This window comes from Coloeus monedula (assembly GCF_965178545.1).
Source record: "Coloeus monedula genome assembly, chromosome: 5".
Lineage (NCBI taxonomy): Eukaryota > Metazoa > Chordata > Aves > Passeriformes > Corvidae > Coloeus > Coloeus monedula.
In genome coordinates this window covers 13,306,847-13,326,518 of record NC_138785.1, presented here as the reverse complement: position 1 = coordinate 13,326,518, position 19,672 = coordinate 13,306,847, and positions in this window count along the sequence as shown.

The window sequence follows — 19,672 nt, the reverse complement described above, 5'->3', positions numbered from 1 at the left end:
TATGCTTAGCACAACGGTATGTGACTACAGGTACAAGCACCTGTTTTTCAGCAAGCAAGTAAGTCTCAAGAAGGGCATAAGGAGCTAGAAAACATGGTTTTACCAGAAAGAGAGCTCTCGCAGGCAAACAAGAAATGCCGATGGAGCAAGAAGAAGAAGGGGGGGGTTGGGGGGGGGGTGGCGGTGGGAGGGGTTGGTGGGGGGGGCGGGGTGGTGGCGGTGGTGGGGGGTCTGAGAATTGTCCGTGGTAAGCTTAAATTGTAACTTGCTTACTCTTGCGATTGGATAAGAATGACTATAATACGGCAATGGTAGGAGTCACGAGAGGCTACAGGCAAATGTCAAGGTATCACTGTGTATGGTGCTTACTGCTTGTACTGTATGAAGATACTCAGCAAAGAAAACGATAGAATGCTTTGTAACTTGAACAGAAAGCGGCTCCCGGTATGCCTCCGAGCTGTAGCTGACAGCTGTAGGGCTGGCTCTGCATACCCACTCCCTGAAATGCTGTAACTTCGCCGATGCAAGAAACAGCTTTCAAGAGAGCCGCCTGAAGTGCAGACAGCCTCCGTGAGCCTTTCTCCTCTAGAGCTGTGCAAAGAAAGCGTGCACGCTACAGCGTGGCTGCGTGCAGCATGCACGAGCAAAAGCGGCCAAGTTCAGTGCCCTCGCTGGGCTTCCCTTTTGTGCGGACAACGTGAGGCGAAGAACGAAGCCGCAGAGCAGCGGGCTTGCGTGTGCAGTGCACCGAAGTTGCAGAAGTCCAGCAAGGGCTCGTTCACAAGCCGAGCCGGCTGAGGGCGTCCTCGCTTCTGCAAAAGGCAACGCGGAGCCCTAGCGCGTCACCGCACAGCGTGGAGATAGGCACTCTCCTAGTCCTTCAGCCTTGCAGAGTCCCTGCAGCTAGAGCTCAGCCAGGAGCAGGCGTCAAAGCAGAAGGCCTTCCTAAAGCACCCCTTGTCCAAGCAGCCTCCGGAAAGGGCGCGTCCCACTGCGGCTCTGCGCCTTTCTTCTAAGACAGACGCCCGGCTATGCTTTCGTGCTCGCAGCTGCCTTGGCAGCCTCCAGCAGTTGCTCTCATGGAGAACGAGCGAAGAGCTTCAGTTAAACGTCTCGCACACAGGAGAAAGGTGCCAGGACGACAGCACGTTCTTCCTCAGCCCTTCTCGTGGCCCGGATTGTGGTGCTGCCTTCAAAGCCGTGCACCTTGAAACACTCGTGCAGCAAGTGCTTCTCCCCTGGCCCACTTGGCTCAGCGAGAGCTACGTGGGCAGCGCGCACTCAGCGAAAGCCAAAGGGTGTCCTTGGAGCTCGAGCTTGTTGGAGAGGATGAAAGTTTGGGAAGAAAGTTTCACAGCTATGTAGGCTTGGCAGAAAGATGCGTGAATGTAGAAACTTAGCATGAGGTAGAAATGGAAGCACGTTTTGACAGAGAGCACAAGGTGTTTTGCTGAAACACTGATCGCTGAATAAGTGAGAAGGCAAAGGTTGGAGATTGCGTTGGAAGGAGATTTTTTCTATGCTTAGCACAACGGTATGTGACTACAGGTACAAGCACCTGTTTTTCAGCAAGCAAGTAAGTCTCAAGAAGGGCATAAGGAGCTAGAAAACATGGTTTTACCAGAAAGAGAGCTCTCGCAGGCAAACAAGAAATGCCGATGGAGCAAGAAGAAGAAGGGGGGGGTTGGGGGGGGTGGCGGTGGGGGGGGTTGGTGGGGGGGGCGGGGTGGTGGCGGTGGTGGGGGGTCTGAGAATTGTCCGTGGTAAGCTTAAATTGTAACTTGCTTACTCTTGCGACTGGATAAGAATGACTATAATACGGCAATGGTAGGAGTCACGAGAGGCTACAGGCAAATGTCAAGGTATCACTGTGTATGGTGCTTACTGCTTGTACTGTATGAAGATACTCAGCAAAGAAAACGATAGAATGCTTTGTAACTTGAACAGAAAGCGGCTCCCGGTATGCCTCCGAGCTGTAGCTGACAGCTGTAGGGCTGGCTCTGCATACCCACTCCCTGAAATGCTGTAACTTCGCCGATGCAAGAAACAGCTTTCAAGAGAGCCGCCTGAAGTGCAGACAGCCTCCGTGAGCCTTTCTCCTCTAGAGCTGTGCAAAGAAAGCGTGCACGCTACAGCGTGGCTGCGTGCAGCATGCACGAGCAAAAGCGGCCAAGTTCAGTGCCCTCGCTGGGCTTCCCTTTTGTGCGGACAACGTGAGGCGAAGAACGAAGCCGCAGAGCAGCGGGCTTGCGTGTGCAGTGCACCGAAGTTGCAGAAGTCCAGCAAGGGCTCGTTCACAAGCCGAGCCGGCTGAGGGCGTCCTCGCTTCTGCAAAAGGCAACGCGGAGCCCTAGCGCGTCACCGCACAGCGTGGAGATAGGCACTCTCCTAGTCCTTCAGCCTTGCAGAGTCCCTGCAGCTAGAGCTCAGCCAGGAGCAGGCGTCAAAGCAGAAGGCCTTCCTAAAGCACCCCTTGTCCAAGCAGCCTCCGGAAAGGGCGCGTCCCACTGCGGCTCTGCGCCTTTCTTCTAAGACAGACGCCCGGCTATGCTTTCGTGCTCGCAGCTGCCTTGGCAGCCTCCAGCAGTTGCTCTCATGGAGAACGAGCGAAGAGCTTCAGTTAAACGTCTCGCACACAGGAGAAAGGTGCCAGGACGACAGCACGTTCTTCCTCAGCCCTTCTCGTGGCCCGGATTGTGGTGCTGCCTTCAAAGCCGTGCACCTTGAAACATTCGTGCAGCAAGTGCTTCTCCCCTGGCCCACTTGGCTCAGCGAGAGCTACGTGGGCAGCGCGCACTCAGCGAAAGCCAAAGGGTGTCCTTGGAGCTCGAGCTTGTGGGAGAGGATGAAAGTTTGGGAAGAAAGTTTCACAGCTATGTAGGCTTGGCAGAAAGATGCGTGAATGTAGAAACTTAGCATGAGGTAGAAATGGAAGCACGTTTTGACAGAGAGCACAAGGTGTTTTGCTGAAACACTGATCGCTGAATAAGTGAGAAGGCAAAGGTTGGAGATTGCGTTGGAAGGAGATTTTTTCTATGCTTAGCACAACGGTATGTGACTACAGGTACAAGCACCTGTTTTTCAGCAAGCAAGTAAGTCTCAAGAAGGGCATAAGGAGCTAGAAAACATGGTTTTACCAGAAAGAGAGCTCTCGCAGGCAAACAAGAAATGCCGATGGAGCAAGAAGAAGAAGGGGGGGGTTGGGGGGGGGTGGCGGTGGGGGGGGTTGGTGGGGGGGGCGGGGTGGTGGCGGTGGTGGGGGGTCTGAGAATTCTCCGTGGTAAGCTTAAATTGTAACTTGCTTACTCTTGCGATTGGATAAGAATGACTATAATACGGCAATGGTAGGAGTCACGAGAGGCTACAGGCAAATGTCAAGGTATCACTGTGTATGGTGCTTACTGCTTGTACTGTATGAAGATACTCAGCAAAGAAAACGATAGAATGCTTTGTAACTTGAACAGAAAGCGGCTCCCGGTATGCCTCCGAGCTGTAGCTGACAGCTGTAGGGCTGGCTCTGCATACCCACTCCCTGAAATGCTGTAACTTCGCCGATGCAAGAAACAGCTTTCAAGAGAGCCGCCTGAAGTGCAGACAGCCTTCGTGAGCCTTTCTCCTCTAGAGCTGTGCAAAGAAAGCGTGCACGCTACAGCGTGGCTGCGTGCAGCATGCACGAGCAAAAGCGGCCAAGTTCAGTGCCCTCTCGCTGGGCTTCCCTTTTGTGCGGACAACGTGAGGCGAAGAACGAAGCCGCAGAGCAGCGGGCTTGCGTGTGCAGTGCACCGAAGTTGCAGAAGTCCAGCAAGGGCTCGTTCACAAGCCGAGCCGGCTGAGGGCGTCCTCGCTTCTGCAAAAGGCAACGCGGAGCCCTAGCGCGTCACCGCACAGCGTGGAGATAGGCACTCTCCTAGTCCTTCAGCCTTGCAGAGTCCCTGCAGCTAGAGCTCAGCCAGGAGCAGGCGTCAAAGCAGAAGGCCTTCCTAAAGCACCCCTTGTCCAAGCAGCCTCCGGAAAGGGCGCGTCCCACTGCGGCTCTGCGCCTTTCTTCTAAGACAGACGCCCGGCTATGCTTTCGTGCTCGCAGCTGCCTTGGCAGCCTCCAGCAGTTGCTCTCATGGAGAACGAGCGAAGAGCTTCAGTTAAACGTCTCGCACACAGGAGAAAGGTGCCAGGACGACAGCACGTTCTTCCTCAGCCCTTCTCGTGGCCCGGATTGTGGTGCTGCCTTCAAAGCCGTGCACCTTGAAACACTCGTGCAGCAAGTGCTTCTCCCCTGGCCCACTTGGCTCAGCGAGAGCTACGTGGGCAGCGCGCACTCAGCGAAAGCCAAAGGGTGTCCTTGGAGCTCGAGCTTGTTGGAGAGGATGAAAGTTTGGGAAGAAAGTTTCACAGCTATGTAGGCTTGGCAGAAAGATGCGTGAATGTAGAAACTTAGCATGAGGTAGAAATGGAAGCACGTTTTGACAGAGAGCACAAGGTGTTTTGCTGAAACACTGATCGCTGAATAAGTGAGAAGGCAAAGGTTGGAGATTGCGTTGGAAGGAGATTTTTTCTATGCTTAGCACAACGGTATGTGACTACAGGTACAAGCACCTGTTTTTCAGCAAGCAAGTAAGTCTCAAGAAGGGCATAAGGAGCTAGAAAACATGGTTTTACCAGAAAGAGAGCTCTCGCAGGCAAACAAGAAATGCCGATGGAGCAAGAAGAAGAAGGGGGGGGTTGGGGGGGGGTGGCGGTGGGGGGGGTTGGTGGGGGGGGCGGGGTGGTGGCGGTGGTGGGGGGTCTGAGAATTCTCCGTGGTAAGCTTAAATTGTAACTTGCTTACTCTTGCGATTGGATAAGAATGACTATAATACGGCAATGGTAGGAGTCACGAGAGGCTACAGGCAAATGTCAAGGTATCACTGTGTATGGTGCTTACTGCTTGTACTGTATGAAGATACTCAGCAAAGAAAACGATAGAATGCTTTGTAACTTGAACAGAAAGCGGCTCCCGGTATGCCTCCGAGCTGTAGCTGACAGCTGTAGGGCTGGCTCTGCATACCCACTCCCTGAAATGCTGTAACTTCGCCGATGCAAGAAACAGCTTTCAAGAGAGCCGCCTGAAGTGCAGACAGCCTCCGTGAGCCTTTCTCCTCTAGAGCTGTGCAAAGAAAGCGTGCACGCTACAGCGTGGCTGCGTGCAGCATGCACGAGCAAAAGCGGCCAAGTTCAGTGCCCTCGCTGGGCTTCCCTTTTGTGCGGACAACGTGAGGCGAAGAACGAAGCCGCAGAGCAGCGGGCTTGCGTGTGCAGTGCACCGAAGTTGCAGAAGTCCAGCAAGGGCTCGTTCACAAGCCGAGCCGGCTGAGGGCGTCCTCGCTTCTGCAAAAGGCAACGCGGAGCCCTAGCGCGTCACCGCACAGCGTGGAGATAGGCACTCTCCTAGTCCTTCAGCCTTGCAGAGTCCCTGCAGCTAGAGCTCAGCCAGGAGCAGGCGTCAAAGCAGAAGGCCTTCCTAAAGCACCCCTTGTCCAAGCAGCCTCCGGAAAGGGCGCGTCCCACTGCGGCTCTGCGCCTTTCTTCTAAGACAGACGCCCGGCTATGCTTTCGTGCTCGCAGCTGCCTTGGCAGCCTCCAGCAGTTGCTCTCATGGAGAACGAGCGAAGAGCTTCAGTTAAACGTCTCGCACACAGGAGAAAGGTGCCAGGACGACAGCACGTTCTTCCTCAGCCCTTCTCGTGGCCCGGATTGTGGTGCTGCCTTCAAAGCCGTGCACCTTGAAACACTCGTGCAGCAAGTGCTTCTCCCCTGGCCCACTTGGCTCAGCGAGAGCTACGTGGGCAGCGCGCACTCAACGAAAGCCAAAGGGTGTCCTTGGAGCTCGAGCTTGTTGGAGAGGATGAAAGTTTGGGAAGAAAGTTTCACAGCTATGTAGGCTTGGCAGAAAGATGCGTGAATGTAGAAACTTAGCATGAGGTAGAAATGGAAGCACGTTTTGACAGAGAGCACAAGGTGTTTTGCTGAAACACTGATCGCTGAATAAGTGAGAAGGCAAAGGTTGGAGATTGCGTTGGAAGGAGATTTTTTCTATGCTTAGCACAACGGTATGTGACTACAGGTACAAGCACCTGTTTTTCAGCAAGCAAGTAAGTCTCAAGAAGGGCATAAGGAGCTAGAAAACATGGTTTTACCAGAAAGAGAGCTCTCGCAGGCAAACAAGAAATGCCGATGGAGCAAGAAGAAGAAGGGGGGGGTTGGGGGGGGTGGCGGTGGGGGGGGTTGGTGGGGGGGGCGGGGTGGTGGCGGTGGTGGGGGGTCTGAGAATTCTCCGTGGTAAGCTTAAATTGTAACTTGCTTACTCTTGCGATTGGATAAGAATGACTATAATACGGCAATGGTAGGAGTCACGAGAGGCTACAGGCAAATGTCAAGGTATCACTGTGTATGGTGCTTACTGCTTGTACTGTATGAAGATACTCAGCAAAGAAAACGATAGAATGCTTTGTAACTTGAACAGAAAGCGGCTCCCGGTATGCCTCCGAGCTGTAGCTGACAGCTGTAGGGCTGGCTCTGCATACCCACTCCCTGAAATGCTGTAACTTCGCCGATGCAAGAAACAGCTTTCAAGAGAGCCGCCTGAAGTGCAGACAGCCTCCGTGAGCCTTTCTCCTCTAGAGCTGTGCAAAGAAAGCGTGCACGCTACAGCGTGGCTGCGTGCAGCATGCACGAGCAAAAGCGGCCAAGTTCAGTGCCCTCGCTGGGCTTCCCTTTTGTGCGGACAACGTGAGGCGAAGAACGAAGCCGCAGAGCAGCGGGCTTGCGTGTGCAGTGCACCGAAGTTGCAGAAGTCCAGCAAGGGCTCGTTCACAAGCCGAGCCGGCTGAGGGCGTCCTCGCTTCTGCAAAAGGCAACGCGGAGCCCTAGCGCGTCACCGCACAGCGTGGAGATAGGCACTCTCCTAGTCCTTCAGCCTTGCAGAGTCCCTGCAGCTAGAGCTCAGCCAGGAGCAGGCGTCAAAGCAGAAGGCCTTCCTAAAGCACCCCTTGTCCAAGCAGCCTCCGGAAAGGGCGCATCCCACTGCGGCTCTGCGCCTTTCTTCTAAGACAGACGCCCGGCTATGCTTTCGTGCTCGCAGCTGCCTTGGCAGCCTCCAGCAGTTGCTCTCATGGAGAACGAGCGAAGAGCTTCAGTTAAACGTCTCGCACACAGGAGAAAGGTGCCAGGACGACAGCACGTTCTTCCTCAGCCCTTCTCGTGGCCCGGATTGTGGTGCTGCCTTCAAAGCCGTGCACCTTGAAACATTCGTGCAGCAAGTGCTTCTCCCCTGGCCCACTTGGCTCAGCGAGAGCTACGTGGGCAGCGCGCACTCAGCGAAAGCCAAAGGGTGTCCTTGGAGCTCGAGCTTGTTGGAGAGGATGAAAGTTTGGGAAGAAAGTTTCACAGCTATGTAGGCTTGGCAGAAAGATGCGTGAATGTAGAAACTTAGCATGAGGTAGAAATGGAAGCACGTTTTGACAGAGAGCACAAGGTGTTTTGCTGAAACACTGATCGCTGAATAAGTGAGAAGGCAAAGGTTGGAGATTGCGTTGGAAGGAGATTTTTTCTATGCTTAGCACAACGGTATGTGACTACAGGTACAAGCACCTGTTTTTCAGCAAGCAAGTAAGTCTCAAGAAGGGCATAAGGAGCTAGAAAACATGGTTTTACCAGAAAGAGAGCTCTCGCAGGCAAACAAGAAATGCCGATGGAGCAAGAAGAAGAAGGGGGGGGTTGGGGGGGGTGGCGGTGGGGGGGGTTGGTGGGGGGGGCGGGGTGGTGGCGGTGGTGGGGGGTCTGAGAATTCTCCGTGGTAAGCTTAAATTGTAACTTGCTTACTCTTGCGACTGGATAAGAATGACTATAATACGGCAATGGTAGGAGTCACGAGAGGCTACAGGCAAATGTCAAGGTATCACTGTGTATGGTGCTTACTGCTTGTACTGTATGAAGATACTCAGCAAAGAAAACGATAGAATGCTTTGTAACTTGAACAGAAAGCGGCTCCCGGTATGCCTCCGAGCTGTAGCTGACAGCTGTAGGGCTGGCTCTGCATACCCACTCCCTGAAATGCTGTAACTTCGCCGATGCAAGAAACAGCTTTCAAGAGAGCCGCCTGAAGTGCAGACAGCCTCCGTGAGCCTTTCTCCTCTAGAGCTGTGCAAAGAAAGCGTGCACGCTACAGCGTGGCTGCGTGCAGCATGCACGAGCAAAAGCGGCCAAGTTCAGTGCCCTCGCTGGGCTTCCCTTTTGTGCGGACAACGTGAGGCGAAGAACGAAGCCGCAGAGCAGCGGGCTTGCGTGTGCAGTGCACCGAAGTTGCAGAAGTCCAGCAAGGGCTCGTTCACAAGCCGAGCCGGCTGAGGGCGTCCTCGCTTCTGCAAAAGGCAACGCGGAGCCCTAGCGCGTCACCGCACAGCGTGGAGATAGGCACTCTCCTAGTCCTTCAGCCTTGCAGAGTCCCTGCAGCTAGAGCTCAGCCAGGAGCAGGCGTCAAAGCAGAAGGCCTTCCTAAAGCACCCCTTGTCCAAGCAGCCTCCGGAAAGGGCGCGTCCCACTGCGGCTCTGCGCCTTTCTTCTAAGACAGACGCCCGGCTATGCTTTCGTGCTCGCAGCTGCCTTGGCAGCCTCCAGCAGTTGCTCTCATGGAGAACGAGCGAAGAGCTTCAGTTAAACGTCTCGCACACAGGAGAAAGGTGCCAGGACGACAGCACGTTCTTCCTCAGCCCTTCTCGTGGCCCGGATTGTGGTGCTGCCTTCAAAGCCGTGCACCTTGAAACATTCGTGCAGCAAGTGCTTCTCCCCTGGCCCACTTGGCTCAGCGAGAGCTACGTGGGCAGCGCGCACTCAGCGAAAGCCAAAGGGTGTCCTTGGAGCTCGAGCTTGTGGGAGAGGATGAAAGTTTGGGAAGAAAGTTTCACAGCTATGTAGGCTTGGCAGAAAGATGCGTGAATGTAGAAACTTAGCATGAGGTAGAAATGGAAGCACGTTTTGACAGAGAGCACAAGGTGTTTTGCTGAAACACTGATCGCTGAATAAGTGAGAAGGCAAAGGTTGGAGATTGCGTTGGAAGGAGATTTTTTCTATGCTTAGCACAACGGTATGTGACTACAGGTACAAGCACCTGTTTTTCAGCAAGCAAGTAAGTCTCAAGAAGGGCATAAGGAGCTAGAAAACATGGTTTTACCAGAAAGAGAGCTCTCGCAGGCAAACAAGAAATGCCGATGGAGCAAGAAGAAGAAGGGGGGGGTTGGGGGGGGGTGGCGGTGGGGGGGGTTGGTGGGGGGGGCGGGGTGGTGGCGGTGGTGGGGGGTCTGAGAATTCTCCGTGGTAAGCTTAAATTGTAACTTGCTTACTCTTGCGATTGGATAAGAATGACTATAATACGGCAATGGTAGGAGTCACGAGAGGCTACAGGCAAATGTCAAGGTATCACTGTGTATGGTGCTTACTGCTTGTACTGTATGAAGATACTCAGCAAAGAAAACGATAGAATGCTTTGTAACTTGAACAGAAAGCGGCTCCCGGTATGCCTCCGAGCTGTAGCTGACAGCTGTAGGGCTGGCTCTGCATACCCACTCCCTGAAATGCTGTAACTTCGCCGATGCAAGAAACAGCTTTCAAGAGAGCCGCCTGAAGTGCAGACAGCCTTCGTGAGCCTTTCTCCTCTAGAGCTGTGCAAAGAAAGCGTGCACGCTACAGCGTGGCTGCGTGCAGCATGCACGAGCAAAAGCGGCCAAGTTCAGTGCCCTCTCGCTGGGCTTCCCTTTTGTGCGGACAACGTGAGGCGAAGAACGAAGCCGCAGAGCAGCGGGCTTGCGTGTGCAGTGCACCGAAGTTGCAGAAGTCCAGCAAGGGCTCGTTCACAAGCCGAGCCGGCTGAGGGCGTCCTCGCTTCTGCAAAAGGCAACGCGGAGCCCTAGCGCGTCACCGCACAGCGTGGAGATAGGCACTCTCCTAGTCCTTCAGCCTTGCAGAGTCCCTGCAGCTAGAGCTCAGCCAGGAGCAGGCGTCAAAGCAGAAGGCCTTCCTAAAGCACCCCTTGTCCAAGCAGCCTCCGGAAAGGGCGCGTCCCACTGCGGCTCTGCGCCTTTCTTCTAAGACAGACGCCCGGCTATGCTTTCGTGCTCGCAGCTGCCTTGGCAGCCTCCAGCAGTTGCTCTCATGGAGAACGAGCGAAGAGCTTCAGTTAAACGTCTCGCACACAGGAGAAAGGTGCCAGGACGACAGCACGTTCTTCCTCAGCCCTTCTCGTGGCCCGGATTGTGGTGCTGCCTTCAAAGCCGTGCACCTTGAAACACTCGTGCAGCAAGTGCTTCTCCCCTGGCCCACTTGGCTCAGCGAGAGCTACGTGGGCAGCGCGCACTCAGCGAAAGCCAAAGGGTGTCCTTGGAGCTCGAGCTTGTTGGAGAGGATGAAAGTTTGGGAAGAAAGTTCCACAGCTATGTAGGCTTGGCAGAAAGATGCGTGAATGTAGAAACTTAGCATGAGGTAGAAATGGAAGCACGTTTTGACAGAGAGCACAAGGTGTTTTGCTGAAACACCGATCGCTGAATAAGTGAGAAGGCAAAGGTTGGAGATTGCGTTGGAAGGAGATTTTTTCTATGCTTAGCACAACGGTATGTGACTACAGGTACAAGCACCTGTTTTTCAGCAAGCAAGTAAGTCTCAAGAAGGGCATAAGGAGCTAGAAAACATGGTTTTACCAGAAAGAGAGCTCTCGCAGGCAAACAAGAAATGCCGATGGAGCAAGAAGAAGAAGGGGGGGGTTGGGGGGGGGTGGCGGTGGGGGGGGTTGGTGGGGGGGGCGGGGTGGTGGCGGTGGTGGGGGGTCTGAGAATTCTCCGTGGTAAGCTTAAATTGTAACTTGCTTACTCTTGCGATTGGATAAGAATGACTATAATACGGCAATGGTAGGAGTCACGAGAGGCTACAGGCAAATGTCAAGGTATCACTGTGTATGGTGCTTACTGCTTGTACTGTATGAAGATACTCAGCAAAGAAAACGATAGAATGCTTTGTAACTTGAACAGAAAGCGGCTCCCGGTATGCCTCCGAGCTGTAGCTGACAGCTGTAGGGCTGGCTCTGCATACCCACTCCCTGAAATGCTGTAACTTCGCCGATGCAAGAAACAGCTTTCAAGAGAGCCGCCTGAAGTGCAGACAGCCTCCGTGAGCCTTTCTCCTCTAGAGCTGTGCAAAGAAAGCGTGCACGCTACAGCGTGGCTGCGTGCAGCATGCACGAGCAAAAGCGGCCAAGTTCAGTGCCCTCGCTGGGCTTCCCTTTTGTGCGGACAACGTGAGGCGAAGAACGAAGCCGCAGAGCAGCGGGCTTGCGTGTGCAGTGCACCGAAGTTGCAGAAGTCCAGCAAGGGCTCGTTCACAAGCCGAGCCGGCTGAGGGCGTCCTCGCTTCTGCAAAAGGCAACGCGGAGCCCTAGCGCGTCACCGCACAGCGTGGAGATAGGCACTCTCCTAGTCCTTCAGCCTTGCAGAGTCCCTGCAGCTAGAGCTCAGCCAGGAGCAGGCGTCAAAGCAGAAGGCCTTCCTAAAGCACCCCTTGTCCAAGCAGCCTCCGGAAAGGGCGCGTCCCACTGCGGCTCTGCGCCTTTCTTCTAAGACAGACGCCCGGCTATGCTTTCGTGCTCGCAGCTGCCTTGGCAGCCTCCAGCAGTTGCTCTCATGGAGAACGAGCGAAGAGCTTCAGTTAAACGTCTCGCACACAGGAGAAAGGTGCCAGGACGACAGCACGTTCTTCCTCAGCCCTTCTCGTGGCCCGGATTGTGGTGCTGCCTTCAAAGCCGTGCACCTTGAAACACTCGTGCAGCAAGTGCTTCTCCCCTGGCCCACTTGGCTCAGCGAGAGCTACGTGGGCAGCGCGCACTCAGCGAAAGCCAAAGGGTGTCCTTGGAGCTCGAGCTTGTTGGAGAGGATGAAAGTTTGGGAAGAAAGTTTCACAGCTATGTAGGCTTGGCAGAAAGATGCGTGAATGTAGAAACTTAGCATGAGGTAGAAATGGAAGCACGTTTTGACAGAGAGCACAAGGTGTTTTGCTGAAACACTGATCGCTGAATAAGTGAGAAGGCAAAGGTTGGAGATTGCGTTGGAAGGAGATTTTTTCTATGCTTAGCACAACGGTATGTGACTACAGGTACAAGCACCTGTTTTTCAGCAAGCAAGTAAGTCTCAAGAAGGGCATAAGGAGCTAGAAAACATGGTTTTACCAGAAAGAGAGCTCTCGCAGGCAAACAAGAAATGCCGATGGAGCAAGAAGAAGAAGGGGGGGGTTGGGGGGGGGTGGCGGTGGGGGGGGTTGGTGGGGGGGGCGGGGTGGTGGCGGTGGTGGGGGGTCTGAGAATTCTCCGTGGTAAGCTTAAATTGTAACTTGCTTACTCTTGCGATTGGATAAGAATGACTATAATACGGCAATGGTAGGAGTCACGAGAGGCTACAGGCAAATGTCAAGGTATCACTGTGTATGGTGCTTACTGCTTGTACTGTATGAAGATACTCAGCAAAGAAAACGATAGAATGCTTTGTAACTTGAACAGAAAGCGGCTCCCGGTATGCCTCCGAGCTGTAGCTGACAGCTGTAGGGCTGGCTCTGCATACCCACTCCCTGAAATGCTGTAACTTCGCCGATGCAAGAAACAGCTTTCAAGAGAGCCGCCTGAAGTGCAGACAGCCTTCGTGAGCCTTTCTCCTCTAGAGCTGTGCAAAGAAAGCGTGCACGCTACAGCGTGGCTGCGTGCAGCATGCACGAGCAAAAGCGGCCAAGTTCAGTGCCCTCTCGCTGGGCTTCCCTTTTGTGCGGACAACGTGAGGCGAAGAACGAAGCCGCAGAGCAGCGGGCTTGCGTGTGCAGTGCACCGAAGTTGCAGAAGTCCAGCAAGGGCTCGTTCACAAGCCGAGCCGGCTGAGGGCGTCCTCGCTTCTGCAAAAGGCAACGCGGAGCCCTAGCGCGTCACCGCACAGCGTGGAGATAGGCACTCTCCTAGTCCTTCAGCCTTGCAGAGTCCCTGCAGCTAGAGCTCAGCCAGGAGCAGGCGTCAAAGCAGAAGGCCTTCCTAAAGCACCCCTTGTCCAAGCAGCCTCCGGAAAGGGCGCGTCCCACTGCGGCTCTGCGCCTTTCTTCTAAGACAGACGCCCGGCTATGCTTTCGTGCTCGCAGCTGCCTTGGCAGCCTCCAGCAGTTGCTCTCATGGAGAACGAGCGAAGAGCTTCAGTTAAACGTCTCGCACACAGGAGAAAGGTGCCAGGACGACAGCACGTTCTTCCTCAGCCCTTCTCGTGGCCCGGATTGTGGTGCTGCCTTCAAAGCCGTGCACCTTGAAACACTCGTGCAGCAAGTGCTTCTCCCCTGGCCCACTTGGCTCAGCGAGAGCTACGTGGGCAGCGCGCACTCAGCGAAAGCCAAAGGGTGTCCTTGGAGCTCGAGCTTGTTGGAGAGGATGAAAGTTTGGGAAGAAAGTTCCACAGCTATGTAGGCTTGGCAGAAAGATGCGTGAATGTAGAAACTTAGCATGAGGTAGAAATGGAAGCACGTTTTGACAGAGAGCACAAGGTGTTTTGCTGAAACACCGATCGCTGAATAAGTGAGAAGGCAAAGGTTGGAGATTGCGTTGGAAGGAGATTTTTTCTATGCTTAGCACAACGGTATGTGACTACAGGTACAAGCACCTGTTTTTCAGCAAGCAAGTAAGTCTCAAGAAGGGCATAAGGAGCTAGAAAACATGGTTTTACCAGAAAGAGAGCTCTCGCAGGCAAACAAGAAATGCCGATGGAGCAAGAAGAAGAAGGGGGGGGTTGGGGGGGGGTGGCGGTGGGGGGGGTTGGTGGGGGGGGCGGGGTGGTGGCGGTGGTGGGGGGTCTGAGAATTCTCCGTGGTAAGCTTAAATTGTAACTTGCTTACTCTTGCGATTGGATAAGAATGACTATAATACGGCAATGGTAGGAGTCACGAGAGGCTACAGGCAAATGTCAAGGTATCACTGTGTATGGTGCTTACTGCTTGTACTGTATGAAGATACTCAGCAAAGAAAACGATAGAATGCTTTGTAACTTGAACAGAAAGCGGCTCCCGGTATGCCTCCGAGCTGTAGCTGACAGCTGTAGGGCTGGCTCTGCATACCCACTCCCTGAAATGCTGTAACTTCGCCGATGCAAGAAACAGCTTTCAAGAGAGCCGCCTGAAGTGCAGACAGCCTCCGTGAGCCTTTCTCCTCTAGAGCTGTGCAAAGAAAGCGTGCACGCTACAGCGTGGCTGCGTGCAGCATGCACGAGCAAAAGCGGCCAAGTTCAGTGCCCTCGCTGGGCTTCCCTTTTGTGCGGACAACGTGAGGCGAAGAACGAAGCCGCAGAGCAGCGGGCTTGCGTGTGCAGTGCACCGAAGTTGCAGAAGTCCAGCAAGGGCTCGTTCACAAGCCGAGCCGGCTGAGGGCGTCCTCGCTTCTGCAAAAGGCAACGCGGAGCCCTAGCGCGTCACCGCACAGCGTGGAGATAGGCACTCTCCTAGTCCTTCAGCCTTGCAGAGTCCCTGCAGCTAGAGCTCAGCCAGGAGCAGGCGTCAAAGCAGAAGGCCTTCCTAAAGCACCCCTTGTCCAAGCAGCCTCCGGAAAGGGCGCGTCCCACTGCGGCTCTGCGCCTTTCTTCTAAGACAGACGCCCGGCTATGCTTTCGTGCTCGCAGCTGCCTTGGCAGCCTCCAGCAGTTGCTCTCATGGAGAACGAGCGAAGAGCTTCAGTTAAACGTCTCGCACACAGGAGAAAGGTGCCAGGACGACAGCACGTTCTTCCTCAGCCCTTCTCGTGGCCCGGATTGTGGTGCTGCCTTCAAAGCCGTGCACCTTGAAACATTCGTGCAGCAAGTGCTTCTCCCCTGGCCCACTTGGCTCAGCGAGAGCTACGTGGGCAGCGCGCACTCAGCGAAAGCCAAAGGGTGTCCTTGGAGCTCGAGCTTGTTGGAGAGGATGAAAGTTTGGGAAGAAAGTTTCACAGCTATGTAGGCTTGGCAGAAAGATGCGTGAATGTAGAAACTTAGCATGAGGTAGAAATGGAAGCACGTTTTGACAGAGAGCACAAGGTGTTTTGCTGAAACACTGATCGCTGAATAAGTGAGAAGGCAAAGGTTGGAGATTGCGTTGGAAGGAGATTTTTTCTATGCTTAGCACAACGGTATGTGACTACAGGTACAAGCACCTGTTTTTCAGCAAGCAAGTAAGTCTCAAGAAGGGCATAAGGAGCTAGAAAACATGGTTTTACCAGAAAGAGAGCTCTCGCAGGCAAACAAGAAATGCCGATGGAGCAAGAAGAAGAAGGGGGGGGTTGGGGGGGGTGGCGGTGGGGGGGGTTGGTGGGGGGGGCGGGGTGGTGGCGGTGGTGGGGGGTCTGAGAATTGTCCGTGGTAAGCTTAAATTGTAACTTGCTTACTCTTGCGACTGGATAAGAATGACTATAATACGGCAATGGTAGGAGTCACGAGAGGCTACAGGCAAATGTCAAGGTATCACTGTGTATGGTGCTTACTGCTTGTACTGTATGAAGATACTCAGCAAAGAAAACGATAGAATGCTTTGTAACTTGAACAGAAAGCGGCTCCCGGTATGCCTCCGAGCTGTAGCTGACAGCTGTAGGGCTGGCTCTGCATACCCACTCCCTGAAATGCTGTAACTTCGCCGATGCAAGAAACAGCTTTCAAGAGAGCCGCCTGAAGTGCAGACAGCCTCCGTGAGCCTTTCTCCTCTAGAGCTGTGCAAAGAAAGCGTGCACGCTACAGCGTGGCTGCGTGCAGCATGCACGAGCAAAAGCGGCCAAGTTCAGTGCCCTCGCTGGGCTTCCCTTTTGTGCGGACAACGTGAGGCGAAGAACGAAGCCGCAGAGCAGCGGGCTTGCGTGTGCAGTGCACCGAAGTTGCAGAAGTCCAGCAAGGGCTCGTTCACAAGCCGAGCCGGCTGAGGGCGTCCTCGCTTCTGCAAAAGGCAACGCGGAGCCCTAGCGCGTCACCGCACAGCGTGGAGATAGGCACTCTCCTAGTCCTTCAGCCTTGCAGAGTCCCTGCAGCTAGAGCTCAGCCAGGAGCAGGCGTCAAAGCAGAAGGCCTTCCTAAAGCACCCCTTGTCCAAGCAGCCTCCGGAAAGGGCGCATCCCACTGCGGCTCTGCGCCTTTCTTCTAAGACAGACGCCCGGCTATGCTTTCGTGCTCGCAGCTGCCTTGGCAGCCTCCAGCAGTTGCTCTCATGGAGAACGAGCGAAGAGCTTCAGTTAAACGTCTCGCACACAGGAGAAAGGTGCCAGGACGACAGCACGTTCTTCCTCAGCCCTTCTCGTGGCCCGGATTGTGGTGCTGCCTTCAAAGCCGTGCACCTTGAAACATTCGTGCAGCAAGTGCTTCTCCCCTGGCCCACTTGGCTCAGCGAGAGCTACGTGGGCAGCGCGCACTCAGCGAAAGCCAAAGGGTGTCCTTGGAGCTCGAGCTTGTTGGAGAGGATGAAAGTTTGGGAAGAAAGTTCCACAGCTATGTAGGCTTGGCAGAAAGATGCGTGAATGTAGAAACTTAGCATGAGGTAGAAATGGAAGCACGTTTTGACAGAGAGCACAAGGTGTTTTGCTGAAACACTGATCGCTGAATAAGTGAGAAGGCAAAGGTTGGAGATTGCGTTGGAAGGAGATTTTTTCTATGCTTAGCACAACGGTATGTGACTACAGGTACAAGCACCTGTTTTTCAGCAAGCAAGTAAGTCTCAAGAAGGGCATAAGGAGCTAGAAAACATGGTTTTACCAGAAAGAGAGCTCTCGCAGGCAAACAAGAAATGCCGATGGAGCAAGAAGAAGAAGGGGGGGGTTGGGGGGGGTGGCGGTGGGGGGGGTTGGTGGGGGGGGCGGGGTGGTGGCGGTGGTGGGGGGTCTGAGAATTCTCCGTGGTAAGCTTAAATTGTAACTTGCTTACTCTTGCGATTGGATAAGAATGACTATAATACGGCAATGGTAGGAGTCACGAGAGGCTACAGGCAAATGTCAAGGTATCACTGTGTATGGTGCTTACTGCTTGTACTGTATGAAGATACTCAGCAAAGAAAACGATAGAATGCTTTGTAACTTGAACAGAAAGCGGCTCCCGGTATGCCTCCGAGCTGTAGCTGACAGCTGTAGGGCTGGCTCTGCATACCCACTCCCTGAAATGCTGTAACTTCGCCGATGCAAGAAACAGCTTTCAAGAGAGCCGCCTGAAGTGCAGACAGCCTCCGTGAGCCTTTCTCCTCTAGAGCTGTGCAAAGAAAGCGTGCACGCTACAGCGTGGCTGCGTGCAGCATGCACGAGCAAAAGCGGCCAAGTTCAGTGCCCTCGCTGGGCTTCCCTTTTGTGCGGACAACGTGAGGCGAAGAACGAAGCCGCAGAGCAGCGGGCTTGCGTGTGCAGTGCACCGAAGTTGCAGAAGTCCAGCAAGGGCTCGTTCACAAGCCGAGCCGGCTGAGGGCGTCCTCGCTTCTGCAAAAGGCAACGCGGAGCCCTAGCGCGTCACCGCACAGCGTGGAGATAGGCACTCTCCTAGTCCTTCAGCCTTGCAGAGTCCCTGCAGCTAGAGCTCAGCCAGGAGCAGGCGTCAAAGCAGAAGGCCTTCCTAAAGCACCCCTTGTCCAAGCAGCCTCCGGAAAGGGCGCATCCCACTGCGGCTCTGCGCCTTTCTTCTAAGACAGACGCCCGGCTATGCTTTCGTGCTCGCAGCTGCCTTGGCAGCCTCCAGCAGTTGCTCTCATGGAGAACGAGCGAAGAGCTTCAGTTAAACGTCTCGCACACAGGAGAAAGGTGCCAGGACGACAGCACGTTCTTCCTCAGCCCTTCTCGTGGCCCGGATTGTGGTGCTGCCTTCAAAGCCGTGCACCTTGAAACATTCGTGCAGCAAGTGCTTCTCCCCTGGCCCACTTGGCTCAGCGAGAGCTACGTGGGCAGCGCGCACTCAGCGAAAGCCAAAGGGTGTCCTTGGAGCTCGAGCTTGTTGGAGAGGATGAAAGTTTGGGAAGAAAGTTCCACAGCTATGTAGGCTTGGCAGAAAGATGCGTGAATGTAGAAACTTAGCATGAGGTAGAAATGGAAGCACGTTTTGACAGAGAGCACAAGGTGTTTTGCTGAAACACTGATCGCTGAATAAGTGAGAAGGCAAAGGTTGGAGATTGCGTTGGAAGGAGATTTTTTCTATGCTTAGCACAACGGTATGTGACTACAGGTACAAGCACCTGTTTTTCAGCAAGCAAGTAAGTCTCAAGAAGGGCATAAGGAGCTAGAAAACATGGTTTTACCAGAAAGAGAGCTCTCGCAGGCAAACAAGAAATGCCGATGGAGCAAGAAGAAGAAGGGGGGGGTTGGGGGGGGTGGCGGTGGGGGGGGTTGGTGGGGGGGGCGGGGTGGTGGCGGTGGTGGGGGGTCTGAGAATTCTCCGTGGTAAGCTTAAATTGTAACTTGCTTACTCTTGCGATTGGATAAGAATGACTATAATACGGCAATGGTAGGAGTCACGAGAGGCTACAGGCAAATGTCAAGGTATCACTGTGTATGGTGCTTACTGCTTGTACTGTATGAAGATACTCAGCAAAGAAAACGATAGAATGCTTTGTAACTTGAACAGAAAGCGGCTCCCGGTATGCCTCCGAGCTGTAGCTGACAGCTGTAGGGCTGGCTCTGCATACCCACTCCCTGAAATGCTGTAACTTCGCCGATGCAAGAAACAGCTTTCAAGAGAGCCGCCTGAAGTGCAGACAGCCTCCGTGAGCCTTTCTCCTCTAGAGCTGTGCAAAGAAAGCGTGCACGCTACAGCGTGGCTGCGTGCAGCATGCACGAGCAAAAGCGGCCAAGTTCAGTGCCCTCGCTGGGCTTCCCTTTTGTGCGGACAACGTGAGGCGAAGAACGAAGCCGCAGAGCAGCGGGCTTGCGTGTGCAGTGCACCGAAGTTGCAGAAGTCCAGCAAGGGCTCGTTCACAAGCCGAGCCGGCTGAGGGCGTCCTCGCTTCTGCAAAAGGCAACGCGGAGCCCTAGCGCGTCACCGCACAGCGTGGAGATAGGCACTCTCCTAGTCCTTCAGCCTTGCAGAGTCCCTGCAGCTAGAGCTCAGCCAGGAGCAGGCGTCAAAGCAGAAGGCCTTCCTAAAGCACCCCTTGTCCAAGCAGCCTCCGGAAAGGGCGCGTCCCACTGCGGCTCTGCGCCTTTCTTCTAAGACAGACGCCCGGCTATGCTTTCGTGCTCGCAGCTGCCTTGGCAGCCTCCAGCAGTTGCTCTCATGGAGAACGAGCGAAGAGCTTCAGTTAAACGTCTCGCACACAGGAGAAAGGTGCCAGGACGACAGCACGTTCTTCCTCAGCCCTTCTCGTGGCCCGGATTGTGGTGCTGCCTTCAAAGCCGTGCACCTTGAAACACTCGTGCAGCAAGTGCTTCTCCCCTGGCCCACTTGGCTCAGCGAGAGCTACGTGGGCAGCGCGCACTCAGCGAAAGCCAAAGGGTGTCCTTGGAGCTCGAGCTTGTTGGAGAGGATGAAAGTTTGGGAAGAAAGTTTCACAGCTATGTAGGCTTGGCAGAAAGATGCGTGAATGTAGAAACTTAGCATGAGGTAGAAATGGAAGCACGTTTTGACAGAGAGCACAAGGTGTTTTGCTGAAACACTGATCGCTG